Consider the following 18,654-nt stretch of genomic DNA (forward strand, 5'->3'; position numbering starts at 1 on the left):
TGGCTGGCCCCCCTAATGGGGCCCTGTCTTGGGGAGAAGCCAGGCGTGCTCAAGGCTGTCCTGGGGAGTGGTTGGATTCAGGGGACGCTCACTGGACCATCCGGATAGGCCTGGAGGAGTGGCTTCCACGCTCCCCTGGGGTCTTGGTTGTTGACCACCCTGGACCCCTCCCTCCACCTGGGCAGGCTCTGGGGTTTTTAGACACTTGTCTTGGGGGAGTCAGCGCTAGATCCTCTCCTGCTGGGTCTTAGCCACGCCCACCTTAGGGGCATCTCAGAGATTTGCCTAGTGCGGTGGGCAGAGACCATCCAGCTGTGACCTAGGGTGTTCTGCGCTGGTCTCAGAGAAAATGGAAGCAGCTGCAGGGAGCATGGCCCTACGGAGCCCCAAAGGGACTCCCCGAGCTGGGGACTGGCCCCATCCCCGGTGTCTCGGGTGGCTTGAGTCCTGGGCACTTGCCCGTGACTTTGCACACCTGCTACCCCCAGAGTGGCCTCTCCCTGCTGAGTGACTGAGAAATGAATTGATGCTCATTAACACGTGCTAATGAGTGTTAGCTGAACTGCCTTCCAAGGGGAGCGAGAGGGAAGGAGGTAAGTGAGAATGGAAAGGAGGTCGCTGGGGAGAGAGGCAGGTCGGGTGGGGCGGCAGGGCAGGGAGCTTGTCCCTCAGACCCAGGGAAATGCCCAGCGTGAGCCTGAAAGGGGTGCTACCGAGTGAAGCTTCCAAAATCACTTGTTTTCTTTTTGCACAGAGCAAATATGTTCAGCGTTCCTTGCAGGAACAGAGTAGGAGACAAGGAGACAGCCAGCTTTCAGGCCTGTCGGCAGGGAGTCAGAGAGGCATGGCCTGAGAGATGGTCTCGCTGGTGCTGCCTCTGGGGAGAGCTGCTTGGGTTTGGATCCCAGAATCTGCTGTGTGACCTTGGGCAAATTACCTAACCTATCTGCGCCTCAAATTGTCTCTTCTGCAAGATGGAAATGTGGGTCTTCACCTCTTAGAATTGTTCTGAGGGTTAAATGACTTGGTGGCACTGTGACCCTGCACGGTGCCTGTGACCTGTGGTGGCTGGCTCGGTGAGCAGTTCCTGGGCCAGCATCCCTCCCCTGGGGTAGCTGAGGGCTCCCCTCTGAGGATCCAGCCCCAGAGCCAGGCTCAGTGCAAAGGCTAAACACAAGCCCCTAGCTCTGCCGCACAGAGCTCTGCCACCTCGGCCCGGTCCTGCCCGGATGCTGGCATGTGGGCGCCTCTGCTCCCCTCCTGGCCCCTCCCCTGGCCCAGATCTGAGGGGGGTGGCGGGTAAGAGAGCCCTCTTCCCTGACTCTTTTTTTTTTTTTTTCTTCCCTGACTCTTTAAAGACCGAAGCCAGCACCGCCTGGTGGCTCTGGTCTTCCTGGTGCGGAAGAGAGCAGCTCCTGCCTCCTGCGGTCCTGAGCCAAGGCTGAGATGGGAAGTGTCGGCCAGACTGGGGGAGGCCCTGGGTACGAAGGCTTGGGGCGGGGCTGTCAACTTGTGTGCATTTTAGATGCATGGTCAGAACCTTGTTTGGGAGGCCATTCCCTCACGCTCAGACGCAGAGTGGGCTGCAGAGGCCGAGGAACTTCCCTCTCCCTTGTTCCCCAGGCTGAAGCCTGCAGTGGTGGCACGTGTGGGACTAACCAGTCCCTGCTCAGGGGGCAGACAGGTGGGGGTATGGACCCCATCGATTGGTTAGGAGGCCTTGGAAAAAGCTTTTAAACCTCTTTGAGCCCTCTAAAAATAGAGGGAATAATAATAACAATAATGGGTCTTTCTAAATGGATATAAGGACCAAAGTGGATGTAGTTAAGGAGTTAGCAAGAATTCTGGCAGTGGTGAGTATGCTATTAAAAAGTAGTTATTTATTAATAACATAGGGTGTTAGTTTTTCTGCTTCCGAAATAGTACAAGAGGAGTTCAGTACTCCGCTTTCAAAACCACAACACAGAAGCCAGGTACATTTTATCTGTGGGGCTCACTAGGCCAGCCCCCCACTTCTGACAAGGTCATGGACTGGAAAGGAGAGAGGGCAGGAGTCTTAGGATTTGTGGAATGCAGCATCTGTGGCTCCTCTGAAGCCACGTTTTTGTGGGGGACTCTCTAGGTAACCTCTGCAGGGCATGGGGCTGCCTGCGGGGTGGGGCTGGGGCACTGGGATACCTTTAGATGATGTTCTAGAGGGGTCTGCTGTGCCTTGGTTAGGTCCTCACAGCTAGTCTCTCAGTGCAACGATTGGGGCCATTTTAAAGACAAGGAAACCAAAACACAGAGAGAGCAACATCTAGCCGAGACCTGGTGGGGGTATTGAGAACACCCTGGCTCCTCCATGGAGACCTTGTAGACCACACCAGTGCTAAACCCTAGGACCACATGAACAAAGTTCTTCCCCTATCCTGGCCTCCAGAGCCTCAGGGCGCCCCCCAGTGGCGAGGAGTGATGCCCTGTCAGCTGTTTCCCAGGTCAGCATGAGGCTGGAGTTCAGCTGATCACTGGTTACTCCTGCCCCAGAGAGGGTGTGTTGGATGCCCTGCTCCCTTCTGCATCCCCAGCCCAAAGAGGCCTCCTTAGTGCTGCATCCCGATCTCCAGCATTGCCAAGGACACCTGCCAGGCCTGCCAGCGTTGCTCCCCCAGAAGGGAGACTGAGAGATGGGGAGATGTGGGAGAACAGATGACAAGCAGCTTTCCAGCCAGTATCCACTGGGCCCAGGTAATTAATTGGTAGAGCTGCTTGAAGCACCTGGTGTGTTTTTGGAGAACATCAAAGAAAAAATCAGAAACCCAACTCAGTTCCTCCCTCTGCCTGTAAATATTTCTTCCAGATATTGCTTCTTTGGTCTTTATAATCATCAGGTCTGGCGACTGGGGTAGTGGAGGGCTGGCTTTGCTTCCCAGAAAGAAGGATGAAAGGCATGCAGGCACCCAATAGTTTCCATGGAAACGGATTAGGTGGAGGGAGAATAGAGTCCAGAGGAACCCAGAGGTGGGAGCAGGACTTTTGAGTAAACCTGAGCTGAAGCCTGAGGATCTGGGGACAAATTCTTCCCTCTGGGGAAAGGATTTGGGTCACCAGAATAGCAACAGGAGGTAGAAAAACAATTGCTGGAGGCCACTGAGAGATACCTTTCCCAACAGGCCTGGGCACAGGGGCTAAGAGGGCTCAACTCAGAACCCCCTCTCCCCCCACCCAGGTCCCTTTCAGCTGGGTTCTGCTGTGAATCAGCAGTTTTGCCACATGAAGGCTGTGTGGCCCTGGGAAAGGTGTCCACCCTCTCTGAGCTTTCATTTCCTCGGGATAAATGGAGGATAATCCTAGTAATTTGTGTGGTTTTTGTGAGTGAGAGTGGTAATGCTTGCAAAGGGTGATGGAGGACCTGGCACACAGTAGGCACTCAAATTGTTTTTGTTGGCGAGAAAACTGAAGGCCAGCGAGAGGGAGTCTGAGCTAGTCAGTCTAACCCATCTCCCTGGCCAAAGGGACCGCTTCAGAAGTAGGCAGTGAGAGCTCATGTCCCCGAATGTGAAGCAGCAGCTGCAAGGGCTGCCCTCTCTGCTTGCAGACATTCCGGTATGACTCTGTGAGGTCTGGGATTGCTGCCGCCACCTTGATACCGTGAGTGAAGAGTCCAGAATGGCCTGAGATGCGGAAGGGCAAAGTGGGGGAGCCTGAGGATGAAGCCCTTATTGCAAAGGGACTTTTCAATTATATGAGTCGATAAATACCCACTAGTTCAAGTCCATTTATAGTGGATAATCCAGGAAGAGAACAGTGGTTCCCCTGGGAGCTGGGCTTGGGAAATCTTTAGGAAGCGAGGCTTCCCTCGCCTCTCCGCTGGCGCACAGGGTCACACTTTCACAGATTCGGCCTCCGCCTGCACAACTCCTCCAGTGTCTCCTCTCCCACCAGCAAGTGTCCTCACACCCTTGCCTAGCCGTGCCCTGCAGAGCCACCTGGCCTCACCTTGACCTCAGGAGTCAGAGCTTTCACCTCCCCAGACAGGCTTTGCCTGTCTCTCTATACCTAATTCCCAAAAGAATTAGACGTGACCGGACTAGTTCATCTTCCTATGGCAGGCCGTAGGGTGCTTGCTGTCCAGCTGTGCCTGGCACCCACTCCTTGGTCTGGGCAGCTGTGACTGGGGGCAGGGAGCAAAGTGGTGGTGGACAGAGAGGGAGGGCTGTTTTCCTTCGAGGGCACAGAGGCATTAATTACCGTCTCTCCTGGCGGGGGGGGGGCGGGCTGAATGTGGAAAATGCAGGCAATGTGATATGTTTGTTGTAAATCTGGCCAAAAACCACTCCATCCAATAAGTCCAAATGTAAAATGGAGAGCTGGGGAGGGGGGTGTCCCCTGGCAAAGGGGTTGACAAATATTTTGAAAGGGCAATCCTATACAATTTTTTTTTTTCCACTCTGCAGGCCACAGGGTCACTGTCTCAGTTCCGTTGTAGTGCAATGGCAGCCACAGGCAGTAAAGAAACAAATGAACTTAATAAAGTGAATGAAACTATTAACAAAACAGGTGATGGGTCAGTTTGACCTGTGGGATGGTTTCCTGGCCCCTGATCTGACAGGTTGAATTCCAGTTTCTCTGTCTTTCCAAACCCCAGTTTCTTCTGTGAAGTAGAAATTTCGCTGATAGAACCTACGCGGAGGAATTACTGGAATGATTCAGGAGAATGATGTGAGTAACTTAGCAGAGGGTCTGGTCCGGAGTAGATAGACATTGATGCTCCTATTCATTTTATCCTGGGGTGAAATTGCAGAATAACTGGATTCTAGATCCTTCAATTTACTTTCTGAACCTGGAAGAGTTCTTTCATCTTCTCTGGACTGAGCTGAGAGTTGATAATCTCTCTCTTCAGAAGGTGCGACAAGATCCCTCAAGAAAGGGGTTAGAGGAGAGAGAGAAAGGCAAGACTCGGGCAAGGAGACAAAGGGAAATAGAGCTGCAGATGAATCCAAATCTGCAAGGCCTCTGTGAGGCTGGCTTGGCCTCACTCAGGGACCTGGCAGGGCGCCCTGGGCTCCATTTGCAAACAAATCTGCTCTATTTCCTGCCAGAACAGGACTTCCTGGTGGCTGGGGGTTTGGATCCTTTTACCACTGCTGAGAAAAGGGTCCCTAGAGGACCAGTGTCCCACTTCCAGGATTCCCCAGGATGCAGCAGGGATGTTGGAGCGAGGTGCAAAAAGATCAGGGCTGTGTTGCGTTCACTCATGAGTTCAGTTGAAAGTTTATTCATTCATGCTGTCAAACAAAAATTTATTCACCATCTGCTTTGTGCTAAGGCACTGTATTGGGCTGTAGGGGCTCCGTGGCTAGCACAACACAAATTGTCCCTCCTGTCAGGAGTTTCAAATTGAATGGGGGACAGACATTGATCAGACCACACAGCTGGGCATGGAAATGCAAACAGTATCTAATAAGAGTCTCATAAACATGCAACATTTATGGGAGGTGAGGGAGCGGGAGACACGCTCCTGGGTGGGGTACCTGGGAGAAGAGGAGATGCTTTTTGGGATGGAGGATGCTACAGGAGGACCAGATATGGAGGATGAGCCCACCGTCACCCCTCCAGTTTTAATGGTTGTGTTGGGTTTGAGTTATTATTTTTTTTAAGATTTATTTATTTATGTATGCAAGAACTGGGGTACAGGCCAGAGGTGTAGAGGGAGAGAGGATTCCCCAGAGACAGAGTGGGGAGCAGAACAGGCAGATCTACTGAAATACACTGCTGAGGGGAGCATCGGGTGAGACAGGAAAGGTCTGCACACCATGTGGGTCAGCTTCCTGGCTGGGGGATCGAACTCATGCTGCAGTGGCTGCAGAAAGCTTCATAGGTTGTGTCTTAACCCCTTGCGCCACCAGGGAGGCCCTGAGTTATCTTTGACTTAAATGCAAAGGAAAGCAGGTTAGTTACAGACCCAGAGCTTGGAGGCGAGGTGGGGACTGGAGAGGTGTCCCTCTGGGAATCTGTGGGTGTGGTGAGTGGACTCTGTGGGAAACTGTGGGAGCCCCTTGGGCTGCTCTCTGCCTTGGGTGCCTTCCATGCCACCCCTAATTCCACCTCCCACTGCTCCTATGACGAGTCATCCTTCAGGAGAGAGGTGACGCCAAAGAATGAAGTGGTTCTTTCTGAGCTTGGGGACTCAGTGGTAAGACAGGGGCCCTGAGCCCCCCAGGCCAAGTGCGTGTATCACCTGGGAGCCCCCAGAAGTCACATGCTAGGTGGGTGGAATTCTCAGAGTGCTGATTCTGGCCAGGGGAGCGAGCGAGCGTGCGCAGAGGACATGGACCAGATCCCACTGATGGCGAGGGAGATGTGAATTTCACGAAGGCTGACATTTGGTGATCAGAGAGGGCCAACCGATGTGAGAAGCACAGGGCTCCTGCTAGCCTGGCTCTGGCCTGTCACTCGCAAGCCAGGTGGGTGAGAAGCTCGGGCCGTTTCCAGGTAGGAGGCTCAGTGAGATGGATTACTCCTCTCTCCCTCCTCACTGCCCTTTCAGCGAGGTGCCCCAAGCCAGCACGGCCTCTCATCGGGATGTTGGTGCTGCCGTCCCAACCAGAGCATATTAAATAGATGCGAGGAACAGATGATTGACCGAAACTGATAAACCCAAGAGGGCTGCTCCATTCGCCTGAGGAGGGTCCGGTGCTGACTGGCTTCAGCCTGACCAGTGCCTGTGCTTCTTTGCACAATCCTCTATGTTGCAGGGGGCCTGTTCCACATTCCTGTGGGCCACCTGCAGTGATACTGCGTTTGTAGACATCAGACAAGTAAAAGCATTCTTGGAAGCTGCCTATCTTCAGTCGGGTTCCTACTGGCAGAGCCCGAGACAAGGATTCTGCACCGCAAGTTATTGAGGAAGGGCTTTTCAGAGATGCTTTCCAGGGAGTGGGGAAGCAACGGGGCAGGAGGAGAGGCCAGTCAAAGGGCCAGTGCAGCGGAAGTGTAGCTGCAGCCTGACCAGGGGAACCCAGGGCTCCCCAAAGCCTTCCTGCCTAGAGGCAAGAGGGCTGAGCTGTTGTGTCTGCTCTTTGCCCTTCGCCCTTCACCACTGGCCAGGGTCTGTCTTCTGGGGTGGAGGTACCTCCCTTCCACCCAGGAGATCCCCTGGAGAAGGATGCAGGTGTGGCAAGTTAGCAGCTGTGAGGGGATGTCCTGGCCAGTGAAGGGAGACCCCCAGCAGCATGGCTATCCCCCAGATAGGAGCAGGTGTGTCTGAGCAGCTGGGCAGGGAGAGACAGGCCTGTCACAGTGGCCAGCAGGAAGGACCTTGTGTTCTGCCAAGTGGCCTCGCCTCCTCCCATTACCCTTTGGTAACTCCTGCCCTCCCTCACATTTGGGTCCCATTATGGTGCAGAGGCGAGGGGCTGCTGGAAAAGATGGAGCATCGAGGGGCCTCCCTGGTGGTGCAAGGGGTTAAGACGCAACCCTTGAAGTTGTCCGCAGCCACTGCAGTACAAGTTCGATCCCCGGCCAGCCAGGGAGCAACCCATATGGTGCAGCAGACCCCTCCTGCCGCCCACTGCTCCCCTCAGCAGTGGACTTCGGGCAATCTGCCTATTCTACTCCCTGCTCTGTCTCTGGTGAATCCTCTCACCCTTGCCACCCACTCTGGCCTATATGCCAGTTCTTGTGTGCATAAATAAATCTTTAAAAGAAAAAAAAAAAAGATGGAGCATTGAACTGGATGAAACCAGCTCCTCCCGAACTACCTTTCTAAGCGCAATAGCATGGTGCTACCAGAAATTGGCAATTTTAAAGCATGCTCCCCATTCCTGCCCCCACTTCCCAGCAGGGCGGGGGCACTGGAGGAAGATTAGGCCAATGACAGGAACCAGAGCAGCACTATCTCCTTTGCACAGCCATCTGAGGGAATTTCCAACTTGCTACACACGGCTCTTGTCTGTCACCCACCCCTGGAACGGCAGCGGGGACCCTGTCTGGGTCACTCTCCACTTTTTCCCAGCGCCCGCCCGGCTTGTGGCCTGCACGCGCTCAGGAAACCATCGTGGAACGAAGGGCTTGAGGACAGCTGAGGGGAAGGCAGTGTTTCTCCTTAAAGCATCAGCACTCTCTGGAAGCTCTAGAAATGAGACCTTGCACGGGCCTGGCCAGCTCCACGCCTGGCAGTTGAGAGCCAGGCAGTGGGCCCAGTTGGGTCAGCCTCAGGAGGGCAGCTGCTGGCCCTGCTGGGGGCTGCAGGCCGTCTGGTGAGGAGGAGCTGCTTGGCCCTCATCCTCGCCCCGAGCATCATTAATCCCCAGCCCTGGCTCCAGGCTTGTCCCTGCCGGCCTTCCCGATCTCGTCAGTGGGAATCCCCTCACGGGCAGACCACAGAATGGGGCTCGGGGTGAGCAGGCCCAGGGCAGAAGAGGCAAAATGGGGTGTTTTCTGGACGCTCAGGCTCCGACTCGGAGAGTCCATGGCCCCGTGCAGGAGCCAGGAGCTGGGCCCTGCCAGCCAGTGCGGGCTGATGAGGCGGCCAGAAGGAAGAGAGGAGCAGGGGTGCTGGGCGGGAAGGAAAGGAAGGCAGATTTCTAGGAGTCCCGAGGCAGGCGGCAGGTGCCAGGTCCTGGGGCGGCCAGCGTTCTCCAGCTGTGGAGAGTTGGCCCCGGGGATCGGCCTGCCCTTGTCCTCCAGGGGAGAGGACTCCACACCTCCACGCGTGCCTGCAGCTGCCTGCCGTGTCAGCCTGGGGCCGACCTCAGCGGAGCTCCCTCCCTTACTTGGCTCCTAACCACCCCCCATCTTTCTCCCCTTGCTCCCTCAGGCTTCTCCCCGGCACCCTCCCTCAGTGACTCACCAACACACAGACCCAGCGCGAGGGGAGCCCTTTCCCCTCAACCACTGCAGGAGGGGGGCGAGGAGGGGCTTGTCCCTGCGGAGGGGAAGGCTTGGCAAGAGGGGACGGGGCAAACTGTCTTTCCCTCGGAGCAGAAGTCTGGGGACTCGGGCCCTCGGGCAAATCCGGCATCCGGCCGCCTCCTGTGTTCCCCGGCCTGCGGGCTAAGTGGTTGAAGCCATGAGAATAGTATTTTATAACTCAGACGTGGCGGCCAGACGGCACAGCCGTACCGTTCGCTCCCTCGTTGTCCGTGGCTGTTTTCCCGCCAAGATGGCAGAGCGGCCAACGTCTCTGATTCTTTTCCAAAAAGTTTGCTGACCCCTGACTTACAGCAGACTTGGCAGAAAGGAGAGGCGCTTCTCCCTTGCTCATGTTCCCCGATCTGCTGGTGCACCCCTTCTCGGGAACCTTTCCCTTCAAATGCTGGGTACTTTCTTCACACCTGGCTAATGCAGAGGGAAGAATCTGATTAGTAAATTCACACTAAGGTGTTGGTGACTTAATGTATTGCACCCTCCTTTTCCCAGGAGATTGGACTAAGGGAAGAAATCTTTGGTGGAATTTTAGCGTGTGTGTGTGCGTGTATGTGTGTCTCTGTGTGTGTATGTGTGTGTGTGTGTCTGTGTGTCTGTGTCTGTCACAGAGGGTAGAAGCTGCAGGGCCCTGGCCCAAAAGAAACAGGGCTTTGAGATGCATTGGGAATGAGCCCTGATTCACCTCGGAGAGAGAAGTAAGAACTAGACTTAGGGCCTCACCGGTGGCGCAGCGGGTTGAGCGCAGCACCGTGAAGCTGTCCACAGCCTCTGCAGCCCGGGTTTGATCCCAGCCGGCCAGGGAGAAACCCACATGGCCCAGCAGACCTCTCCTGTCTCCCCGCTGCTCCCCTCAGCAGTGTACTTCGGTCAATCTGCCTGTTCTGCTCCCTGCTCTGTCTCTGGTGAATCCTTTTACCCCCTACGCCTCTGGCCTGTACCCCAGCTCTTGTATAAATAAGTAAAATATTAAAAAAAAAATAACTAGACTTAGTGGATCCTGGGATCTCTCAAGACACATTAGAGAAGGTGTCGCCCTTTCGGATGTGCATTTAAACCTGTGTGGACGAGCCTCCTTTGATGAGGAAATAGCGCTGGGAGGATACGGGATCTGGGAACAGGTCAAGAGAGCGGGGGCACCACCTCCCCCCCAGACACTGCCCTGGAGGTCAAGTCCCCATGCTGGCCAAAGGACACATGGCAGCTGGCGTCCAGCCTTTTGGCTTTGACACTGGCTCTGTGGGCCTTGGGTGCGCTGGGTGCCAGCTGCTGCCTTTGTCCTCTTCTCTGTGCCTGGTGCTGAAGGTCAGGTGCCGCCGGGGCAGGGCTGTCAGCTCGGCCATGGCGGCTGTCACCTCACAGCCTGGTCCCCTAACTGGTTGCTCTAACTGGTTGTCGGCCGAGATGGGCTTTACCTCCAACCCCTCGCTTCTGGTTTCCGTTCCCCAAATTGTCCTCCCTGCCAGAGCCAGGCTGAGCTTTCAACAATGTCAGCTGTTGGGAGTTGAATCCCCCTAAGTTCCTATGTTGACATCCTAAATCTGGAACCTCAGAGTGTGTCTGCATTGGGGGTGCTACCTTTAAAGAGGCGGTTCAGTGAAACTGAGGCTAGGGTGGGCCTGATGGGTGTTCTTCTAAGAGGAGGAAATCTGGACACACAGAGAGACCCCAGGGGTGCAGGCACGGTAAGATGGCAGAGGGCCACCAGTCCTGCCAATACCAGCACCCGGGTGGTGGAGTTGAACCTTCCAAAACTACTGGCAAAGACATTTCTGTCGTCTCCGTCTCCCCAGTGCAGTCTGTGGGGGCTTGTTAAGCAGCTCGAACAGGACATGCCAGCCTGACTGCAGAACTGCCAAGTTAAAATCTTCACGGCTCCCCGTCTTCTCAGATGCACTCTCCCCACGGCCTTCTTGGCCCCTTGGCCACATCTCTGGACACCCCTCCCCTTCTACTCCCCCACCCCAGGTTCCTGGCTGCTGCGGAGTGTGACGTGTTGCTCCCCGGGGCTGGCCGTGCACGTGCTGTGTCTGGTGTGGCTCTTTCCCAGCCTGGCAGCTCCCGCCGTCCTTGAAGACTCCTTCCAGAGCTGCCTCCTCTGCCTGTCCTGATGTGGATGCCAGTGAGGACTCATCCCCCTGGGGTCCCCAACCAGTAGTCAGGTTGTGCCCAGAGGACGAAGTCACCTCTACTTACCCCTGAGGCCCAGAAGCAGCACCCAGCCAGCTCCGTGATGTGCACAGCTCCTCTTCACCAGCACGTTCTCTGAGTTGGTGCCGGCTCATTCCCAGCTGTGAAGAGAAGTCCTGTCCTTCCGCCTCCAAGGACCGCGTCAGACTTGGTGTGCCTGGAGTGCTTGGCACCGTGCCATGCGTGTCTGGCAGCTCCTGTGGGCCCGCGCACCCCTGTCCCTTCTGGGCCACTTCACCCGAAGTGCTTATGGGGGGCCTGACCTCACACCCTCTCCCTCCCTATCCTACTCCCTCCACCCCTTTCTGGTCCCTTCTGCCATCTCCCCCCCATAAATCACTTGGCCATGAATCCTTGTGCCGCCTTCTGCTTCTAGGAGCATCTGACCTAAGATGGGCCATCTAGTCAATACTTAATCAACATTTCCAGCTTTGCAGGCTTTACAGCCTCTGTTGCAGCTGCTCGGCTCTGTCGTCCTGGGGGGAGGCAGCCATGCACAATAAGGGACGAGTGTGCGTCTGTGTTCCAGTTAAACTTTGTGCACAGAAACAAGACGTGGGCTGGATTTACTCTGGGGTCACGGTTTGCTGACGTTTGAGAGATGACAGCAGCGTGGAAGCTCTGTGCTCTGGCACAGCTCCATTTTTATAAATACGTGAGCAGAGGTAGCAGGCAATAGCCTTCCCAGGCCTACTTGGCAGAGGCACTTCCTGTCCTGGGATCTGGTAGGAGATGTTCCAGGGGCCTCCCAGTGTGGGAGAAAAGGGGGTGCAGGTGAGAAAGTTCTGGTTACCTGAATTCCTCTCCATCTCCAGAAGGAAAAATAGCAACCATGTGCTTGGGTGGGAGTTGGGTGTGGGGTGCAGAGCCCCTAAAGTTCTGGGTGATAGTCATTAATGTGTTCACTGACTGCCCTGTGCAGACTGAGGACTCCTGGAATCCTTTGTGAAACTACGTGCTGGAAAGATTTTAAAAATAGCACCATGCCCTTCCACAAGTGGGGTGCTAATTACCCTGATGCCCTGATGCTCTGGCACCCCAGCTGACACACTGCCACCAAGGCCTCCAACACACCTCCCTACCCCCCGCTGCGCCCCCGCCTGCCCAGCTCAGAATAGGGAAGTCTTTGCTGAGAAGTGAGGTGAGGCTCCCAGTTGGCCCCAAATTTTCCAGCTCAGGCCTGGGAGCTGCTTTATTCTGAGGGTCGCCAAGCTGAATGTGATGCTGGTTGGCATGTGGCACAACCTTGCTTCCTGCCCTGTGAGGGAGAGGGAAGAGGTGGGTGGAGGGAGAGTCCAGGTCCCTTAGGCCCTGTCTACTGGCTAACCCGGGACACTCTGTGTGTGTGTGTGTGTGTGTGTGTGTGTGTGTGTGTGTGTGTGTGCGCGTGTGTGTGTGAACTATTTTATCTGCAAAAATATTTTATAGTTATTGTAGTAAATCCTGCTAAACAAAAAGAAGAAAAACCATCTGTGGGTTAGTGGTTTGGTAACATTTTCATTTATTTCCTTCTAGTCTTTTGCCTAAGCATGTATTTACAAATTATTTATTACAAAAATGGGTCCTACTGCGCATGTGCCTTGGTTTCAGTGGCAGATCTTGACAATCTTTTCATGTTGTGGCTACTCTTCTGCGGTTATCTTTTTATTTTTTGGTAAGGATTTATTTATTTATGCATACAAGAACTGGGGTCTAGGCTGAAGGTGCAGGGGTGAGAGGACTCACCAGAGACAGAGTAGGGAGCAGAACAGGCAGATTGACTGAAATACACTGCTGAGGGGAGCAGCGGGTGAGTCAGGAGAGGTCTGTTGTGCCATGTGGGTGGCTCCCTGGCCAGGATAAAACTCATGCCACAGTGGTTGCCGATCAATGTCATGTCCACCACAGGGCCTTTGCACTTGTGGCTCCCTCAGTATGGTACATTCTCCAGATTTCCACATGGTTTACTTCCTCTCTTCCCGCAGGCCTGAGCCTAGATGACTGCCTTTTGCACCATTCCCTCCCTTGCAATCTTTGTCTCTTTACTGTGTTGTATTTTCTTAGCTCATTATGGCCTTCTGATATATGACAGTTTATTATTTTGTTCATGACTTCATCCCAGTATCCAAATTGCAGTGCCTAGTATATAGATGATATTCTTGCATAATTTTTGGAATGGATGAATTTTGTGTGTGAATTTCTGGGCACGGTGTCAAACCCAGGCTGGTGTGTAATAAACGGTTATTTATGACTAGAAGAGAGTGATCAGGACATTGATGGTGTGTTCCAGGGGGTCTGAGTAGTGGTGACGAGGAGACAGGAGGTGAGACGGGGCAGGGATGTCCTGTTTGACTGCTCTTCCAGCCCTTGCTGGAGCAGGGTTGGGTCTGGCTGGGCCGATGGGGACTGGGAAGTATGGTTCGATGCCCCCCACTCGCCCCTTTCTTCTCGGGGACACCCTCCATCCCCAGACACAGTGCCTCCTCTGAACTCATCTCTTCATGGGATTTTTGATTTTAAAGGGGAGCCAGGCAGCCAGAAACCAAGAAAGAACCCAGGGACCTGCCTTTTCTGCCCTTGTTTTCTCCTTCCGCGGTGCTTCTGCTGCCTTGCCCTGGTTCCCCACACTGCAGCCACTTGCTGCTCCAGCAGCCTCTCCCCCATCTTCCCGATCTCAGTCTCGGGGCCCTGGCCCAGCCTGTGCTCTCTGCCTGGCGCACTTCTCCCTCTCGGCCTGCGCCCACCCCACCCAGCTAGCCTGCCGGGAGGATGCTTCCAGACTTAGGTCAGGTCTCATCTTGGAAGTACCCTGACCCCTCCTCCCGATCTGGTGCCTCTGAGGCCGCCACCCTTCCGCTGTCTCCCTGCTGTCTCACGAGTCTGTTTTCTTACTGGCTTCCTCGTCTGAACTCCGCAGGGCTCTCGGTTTATCCTCAGTGCCTGGCCTGACACAGAGAAGGTGCTTGGTACTGTTGAGTGAATGAGACTGTGATGATGCGAGAGGCCCTGTTAGGTGTCAGCGGGCACTGTCCCCCTGGTGTCCCCTGGTGTCCCCTGGTGTCCCCTGGTGTCCCCTGGTGTGTTCACGGTCAGGTGCTGAGCTGGTGCCAAGAGCCTGGGATCCCGGCTCCTGTCTTAGGTCAGGCCCCGCCACAGATTCTGGAAAAAGCGTCCTTCTGTGCCCTCGGTGTCCAGGACCTGTCAGATTCAAAAGCTTCCTCCGGTTTCCATCAACACGAATGCTTCAGTCTGGCAGCAGCTGCCATGGTAACTGGCTGAATCTTAGGACTTGGGGGCTGGGAGCAGACCAGGGAGCAGGTGACTTTTAAGAGCCCCCTTTTCTCTTTTTAAAACGTGAGTGTTCTTATTTATTTATTAACATTTTTCTTTCTCGCCGCCATCCCTGCACGCCCTTGGCCCTTTCTCCAGTGCGGATAGACCTCGTCTTCCTGATCCAATCAAGAGGCTCTTTTTGACTGTGCTGGTATTTGGAAGCTCATCATTGAGAGCTGACTTTGGCCAAGTGCCCCATGGTGCCAACCCCAGGGCCTCCCTTCCCCTGGGGAAGGACCTTCCAGAGCTTCATGGGGTATGTCTGTGCTGACCCTGGCTTAGCTTCTTGGAGCCCATGTTGTCTGGGGCTCAGATGAAGCAGGTTGTGACTTTTCTTGGTGTAGTCGAGTTGATGAGACTGGGAAGGAGGAGGCATATGGCACAGCGGGGAGAGAAGGTCACACTTAACCTTTACTCTTTTATCCTCCAGCTTCCAAAGAACCCTCCGGGCTCACGGCGCCCCCTTCTTCTGTAGCCTCTTCTCTGACGAGACAATGTTTTTGAAACATGAGTGCTACTTCCCCATGGCATTGTTTTTCTCCCTATTCAAACTGTACAGTCAGTATGTTGCAGCATATACAGCCTGTGTCTGCATACAGATGTTCAGGTGGTGCACTGCCTAAGCCCCCACGCCCTAGAATTGTGGTGTGCGATAGCCCTGGGAAGGGAAGTAACCACACTAGGAAAGGGAGATGATTCCAGGATTTGGCTTTTCTAAAGCCTTGGTCTTAGGGGAACAAAACGAGCCCCAAGTGTAGACAAAAGGAGAGAATGCTGGATAACTGAGAACCGGGGTTCTTCTCCACCAGTCTAAATAAAGGGAGCACTGACAGGTGCATGGACATTAGTGGCTTGTACGCTGCTCCCTGGTCAAGTCCAGGTTAGGGCAGGCGGATGAGAGTGTCGGATTCCCAGGCGGCGCTCCAGAAAGCAAGTCTGTGCAGACAGGTGTGGGCAGCAGAGGGACGACCGCAGTGCTGCAGGCCTAGCCTTGCAGCTGGTCAGAGAGCTGCTGAAATGGAACTTGCTCAGACCCGGATTTGAACAGAATAAATGTGAAGAAAAATGATGAAATGATAGGGAAAATTTGAAGACCAGTTTGAGACTTGATAAATTAAAGGAATTACGATAATTGTGTTTGGGTTGTATTTTTAAAGAGACATTAAAATAGATATTGAGCTATTTCCAGATGACAACTCTTGGATTTGCTTCCAACAAAGGCGTGGGGACGAGGGGGTGAAGGTGCAGAAGGAAAGAGGTCGGGCATGTATTCATCATTGTTAAACTGCGATCACGCTTGATCACGGGTTCCAGGGGGTTCTTGTGTCATTCTCTGTACTTTTGTATGCATTTGAAAATTTCCACCCAAAATGTTTTTTAAGGCTGGCTCGTGATCGCTCGCCTCCTGGCTTCACCAAAATGTTTTTTAAGTAGAAGGAGGAGGGGGGAGGAGGAGGAAAATTAGGGGAGTGTTCCATAGGTTTCCCAAGCAGAAGAATCTTAGCTGGAGCTCAGAGATAGGAGTCCAGGTACCTCCCTGGCGCATGGCTGCTTCCCTCTGCCCCAAAGGTCATGGTGCCACTGAGCAGAGAAAACACGATGGGCAACCTCGGCAGCTATTTGGAAATCCTGGCAGTGGATGGAGAACCCATTTCGAGGCATCTGGCTGAGCTGACCTGGTGGAAGGGCAGCTGTGAGCCTGGTCTCTGTGGAGAGAACCGAGGAACAGAACCAGGAACAGAACCAGCCATGGGCCTGAATCTTCTTTTTTTTTGCCGTGCCTTTTAAAGGGAACACATCCTGGTTTTCATACGGTCCTACTGGAAAGGTTTCCCCAGGAAAGCATCAGCTGAGCCAGGCCTGGAGATACTTGTGTGATTCCAGGTTTAAGATATTTTAAAACACTAAGCTTTTTTTTTTTTTGGATTATGAAAGTAACATCTTTTTAATAACATTATATAACATATGAAAAGAGCCTGTTTCTTGAAAGGAGTCAGGCAACAACAGACTTTATTATTCTGTCATATAAAGCTCAAGAAAAGCAGAATTTAATCATGTTGTCTTGGCGCTCCATGATGAGGTGGCGATTTTAAGGAAAAACAAAGGGATGAATAAGACAGTGAGGAGAATGGTTGTCTATAGGGGGATGGATGGGACCGTGATCAGAAAGGACCCGGGTAGGGCTTTTGGGGTGCTGATAAGGACAGCAGTATGTGTTTACAATTGAGTGTGAGGTAAATTTACGTTTCTTGCATGTTTGTCTGCATGTGTTATATTTTATAAGTATTTAAAACACTATGCCTATAGAAGATAGGAAAAAGTGAAAAAACAAAAAAGGAAAGTCAGCTCTGATCATTCCAACTCGGATTACTCACTATTACCATTTTGGCGTGAATCATTCTGCAAGGAATTGAGCTGGGTGGTTAAGAAGATGGACTTTGGAGTTAAATAGACTTAGCAGGGTTTAGATCCTGGCCTTGTTGCATGCTGAATGTGAGAACTTTGGGCAAGTTACTAAAGTCTCATCTGCAAAGACAGGCAAGAATAATACTTTATTAGAGGGTTGTCACAGGGCTCACATTAAATAATGCAGGAAGAACACCCAACGTGTAATATAGCTTATTGGGCCTCTGTCCCATGTGTCATAGCTTATTTTAGTTGATCCCAATCTTGAAAAAACTTGTGTACATATATTACACATAATATGTCTGTTATATGTATATGTGATCTATAGATTTTTTTTTTATGAAATCATGATTGCAGTTCTTAATAGTTCTAACTGAATGAAAAAAGTAATGATCCCTTATTGAGCCTCTCAGAGGGAGCGCTCTACACAGTCAATTCTATATGATAAAGAATAAACACACTCTATACAATCTTACACATTAATCTCATACATCTTCCCAAGCTGTAACTATTCTACTCTATTGTTCTCCAAAAACTGGTTATTTGCCTTTGCTCATGCCATTCCTTTGCCATCCCTTATGTTCTTGCTGGTTGAAATTCTACTCGTTATAACTGCCCTTCTCCAGAACCCTTCTTGGTTCTTCTGATTGGGGCAGAAGAGAGTGACCTTCTGCCTTGGGATTTCCTTGTTATGGATGCCTCGGGAGAGAAGCCCATACCTGCCAGATGGATCCTTAGTCAGTGTTTGCCAATAAGGGTGATGAATAGATTCCAAATTTGCTTCCTGCTGATTTGAAAGCCATTGGAAATGAATCTCATGTTAGGGCTCAGGGCAGGAATCACACATATATTAGGCTCTTGAACAGAATTTTAAACAGTTTAATATGACTGCTTCCCATCATCAAAAAAACTGAAAATAAAATTAGCAGCTTTAAACATATGAAAGACTTTTTTTTTCATATAGAAAAAGTCCAGAGGGAGATGGATATTGGAGGCTCCACTGTGCCATCATGTAGACTCCCATCTCTGCCATGCCCCCCCCCCCCCAGTGCTCAGCCATCCTTAACTCACCTCAGGGTCTAAAATGGCTACCAGTGCACCAGCCATTAGATATTCATGCCATGGCATAGGGCCAGAGCTTAGACTGGAAAAAAAGGGGGGCATACTTTTATTTTTAGAGTCCTTCCTAAAGTCCCAAACAACCTTCCACTTACATCTCACTGGCCAGAACTTAGCTGCCTGGCCATGTCTATATTCAAGGGAGTCTCCTCTTAGAGAGGAGGAAGGTAAGCATGGTTGTTGGCATCATACAGTCCCTACCTCACCCAGAGGGCTCTGCCCACAAGTATTGCCTGTGGCTTTCACCTCTAAGGGGATGTGGCACAGAACGGGCATTTCTGCCAGCGACAGCGGATGTCCCAGTCATATAGAGAATGCCCTGGGGTCTGGGGACGTTGGCCAGTCCTGCCCTGCAGTGGTTTGAAGGATGCCTTCCAAACTTTCAACTCCAAAATGCAACTGAGTGACTTCCAGGAGCCTGTAGAGGCTGTTTTTCTGCTGCTCTGTACTTTTCAAAGTGCTTTCCCCCACATGACTCTGTTATTTTCTTACCAAAGCCCCAGCTTAGGAGCCATAGGTGATGTGTATAGATCTTGCCCCAGGAAATGCTGAACACTTTACTTGTTTCATCTTGCTTCATTTTCACATGATCTGGGAGCCAGGAGCTGCTGGAAACCCATTTTTCATGTGAAGAAATGGACCAAGGTGACCTGACCTGTCAGAGGTCACAGAGGACCTGGGTGGGATTTGAACCCAGTTCTGTTTGATTCTGAAGCCCTT

At 52.6% G+C, this 18,654-nt stretch overlaps 1 protein-coding gene across 3 annotated transcripts in view; it reads left to right on the top strand.

The window, feature by feature from the left end:
• HYDIN (HYDIN axonemal central pair apparatus protein) overlaps positions 1–18,654 on the top strand; it is a 415,526-nt gene that overhangs the window by 43,456 nt on the left and 353,416 nt on the right. The gene's annotated exons all lie outside the window — the stretch shown is intronic.

The sequence above is a fragment of the Talpa occidentalis genome, unplaced genomic scaffold (assembly GCF_014898055.3).
Source record: "Talpa occidentalis isolate TD23 unplaced genomic scaffold, MPIMG_talOcc4v2.1 talOcc4.17, whole genome shotgun sequence".
NCBI classification, from domain to species: domain Eukaryota; kingdom Metazoa; phylum Chordata; class Mammalia; order Eulipotyphla; family Talpidae; genus Talpa; species Talpa occidentalis.